Genomic DNA, 3,582 nt, shown 5'->3' with positions numbered 1-3,582 from the left:
GAATGTTAAAATTGTTTATTGTAAACGCAACTGAGAAACCTTGGAATCACGCTGGCAACTGAAAACTTGTTGTCTGGATAGTATGTAGTGAAAAACTTCATGGCTTTATACACATGATACATATGAATAGAAAAATAAATGTCATTATATGACAAGACCTCTTGTTGGAACAGATTCCAGGCATTATTGATAATCTCAACGTACAAACTGGGCTGCAGTACCATCAACGTTTAACTGCATCTCAGTTGACATTGTGTCATTAAATGGGAAAACCCAGCATGTATTTATCAGCTTAATGAACCAACTTAAAGCCACCTTTTCGGACATATTACAGCAAGGTTGGGTTGAAAGGTTCATAAGAAAGACAACAAACACTGACAGCAACAAGTTCCAGTAGTTGACCTAGAGAACAATGCATACACCTTTTTGGGCTGCCCATATTTTCTGGTTTACGAATACAACCGCCTGGAAAAATCAGAAAATAAAAACAGCTTCTTTTATTTTAACCTAACTGCTCTATGATGGATTGAAATATAAAAAATCAGTTTCAAAAACAAAAATTAAAAGTAATCTTTTGAAATAATATTTGATATATTAAGTGTATTGTATGTAGTCTGGTCAATGCAATTCTCTTGCCAAGAATATTAATATGATCATGTTGCACTTTAAACAGCATTTATTTTTTTCCCACTAGACCAACCGACAAAAAGAAATCCAATAAATAAATTTATTATGCAACACAAATTTGTTTATTGTTTTGACCATCCTCACGTTATGAATATCCTAGCAACATCCGTAAACACAAAGTGTATATATAGTTTGGTCTTGGAAGAACACTTACAATAGGGCCCTGTTTTACAGCGCAATTGTACCACTACGACTATAGTAACTCCTACACTTTACCATAGACTTACGACAGTTGTAGTTCTATGACAATCGCAACTCCTATACTTTACCATAGACTTACGACAGTTGTAGTTCTGCAACTATCGTAACTCCTACACTTTACCATAGACTTATGACAGTTGTAGTTCTGCGACTATCGTAACTCTTACACTTTACCATAGACTTACGAAAGTTGTAGTTCTGCGACTATCGTAACTCCTATACTTTACCATAGACTTACGACAGTTGTAGTTCTACGACTATTGTAACTCCTATACTTTACCATAGACTTACGACAGTTGTAGTTCTATGACAATCGCAACTCCTATACTTTACCATAGACTTACGGCAGTTGTAGTTCTGCGACTATTGTAACTCCTATACTTTACCATAGACTTACGACAGTTGTAGAGTTCTGCGACTATTGTAACTCCTATACTTTACCATAGACGACAGACAGCACTACAGTGGCTTTGTACAAAGGGACCCAACCTGCCCAAGGCAACAACACGACTTTTATACAGAAAATAAATAGATATTATTGATATAGGTATATATTATTCCAAATAAGTTACTTCATCTAACATGACTAAAATAACAATAAATAGTTGATCATCCTAAGTTGACTGGACAGAGTTAATCTACACTAATATTTTGAGAACTGGGATGAGATTGTCTGGTTTTATGCTGAAAGGGTTTGAAATTACTTGAACAAGAAAATAATAAAAAGAACTTTTTGAATTCTTGGTTTGACAGTAAAAATAAGAAAGTAATATTGTAATCCTTTTAGATTAGTAACATAAAAGATAAACAATGTACAATCATAATGAATATCTTCAGTTCATGGGCAACAATATAACATTGCATGGTAGAACTTTATTTCTGAGTGACCCAAATTAAAGAAGTCTGCGAGTGTGTATTAAAAGTACCGTATTCGACATAATAAGCGCCCACGGCGATATTTGCTAATAAATTGGCCAGTGAACAATCCCAATTAGCACCCCTTCCGATTGATCAATGTACACAAGACTTATCTATTCGCGTATGATATGCACTCGTGTGTTATATGCAACCTTAATTATGGGGAATTAAATTCTGGAAAAATATATGTCGTACATAAACATTTCAGGCTGTCAGCATAAACCACGAAATTTATCTTTCAACTCTGTTTTTTTCACCAAAATAATATTCTAATAAGAGCCCCCTATTTCTAATTTTGAGAGCGCCCAGGGCGCTTATTACGTCGAATACGGTATTTAACTTTTTCTAAGGAAGTTTTTAAAAAAAATATTTAACATCATTGCTGCACCACAGATTTTCTGATTGACAAGAACAAGTTTTAATAACTTCAATCGTCATATAGTTATATTTAAAATCAAATTACCCCATAACTTTAATTTTAATAATCTCCACTAATCTTACAGAATTTTTTGTCCTGTTTGTATGAACTTTGTTCTCGGTCACAACAACAATACCAGTAGTATTAATGAAATATTCAACAACATTGTACAATATATTGGAGGGTCTTTGAAAGGCATTAAGAAGTGATACACACAAGGAAGAGAACATATGGATGTCAACTTCTTTATTACGAGGAACACAATGTTTCGGAGTATATGCTTACTGATGAAGGAGTAAGCATATACTCCGAAACGTGTTCCTCATAATAAAGAAGTTGACATCCATATATTCTCTTCTTAATATATTGGAATGTCAGTTTTAATCACATCACTATATGGCTGATATATTGCCCATGTAACGTAAATAATAACTCACTCACTCAAGCACATGTTATCACGATAGGACAACCACATTGTATTTGATGATGTAGGGAAAAAATTGGTTTTCAAAACGCCATTACGTTTTTTCAAGAGATCAACCAATCCAGGATTAAACGTAACAAAGTTCCACTATGTTTTTTTTGGCTGGTTCATTTTGTCGTAAAGATTTCCCTATCATGCCATTACAGACATCCTGTCTCATACGTTTCGGCCAACACACGGTAATTCATAACATACAGCTTTCCTTGGTCCAATGACACAATTCTGCCTCGATGATATAGTGGTAGGTCCCCAGGTTTCGATCCCCGGCCTCGTCATACCAAAAGACATTAAAAGATGGTAATTGTTGTTACCCTGCCTGGTGTTTGTCATTAAGGGGCTAACACAAGTACTGGTCAGCTCGGAGTCATTATACTTTGAGTGGGGTATTCATGTTCAAATTGCGGCATAGTATCTCTGCATTAGTCTGGACTTGCAAAAGCGTGTGCGCCACGCACAAATGCACGTACACACGCACAATGCACGCACACACACTTGCATGTACGTTGCTATGTAACTACAATAATATTGGATGCAACATTAATCCCCATTTCACCTCACCTCACATATATAACCTTTGAAGACCAATAAGCATCACCAAAATGGTCATAAATGTCCAGCACTCCTAAGAGGAAAAGAGTCCAGTGTTTTGAGAGCTCATATTTCATTATGTTTATTACCCTGATTGGTTGTTCTCCCGTAAAAAAATACTGGCGTGTTGAAACTCGAAAAAACATTCCGTTTCGATACACTTTGGCCTTGGAAAGGATAGTATCCAGTTCGCCTTGACCTTAAAGATGTACACCATGTTTGCTGAGTTTGCATTTAATGGACTACTGAAACACAAAATGTACAACAGTCCAACGACAACACCTGC

Source organism: Haliotis cracherodii, unplaced genomic scaffold, assembly GCF_022045235.1.
Source record: "Haliotis cracherodii isolate W230 unplaced genomic scaffold, xgHalCrac1.p SCAF_9, whole genome shotgun sequence".
Taxonomy (NCBI): Eukaryota; Metazoa; Mollusca; class Gastropoda; order Lepetellida; family Haliotidae; genus Haliotis; species Haliotis cracherodii.
Note: the sequence above shows the minus strand (reverse complement) of the source record.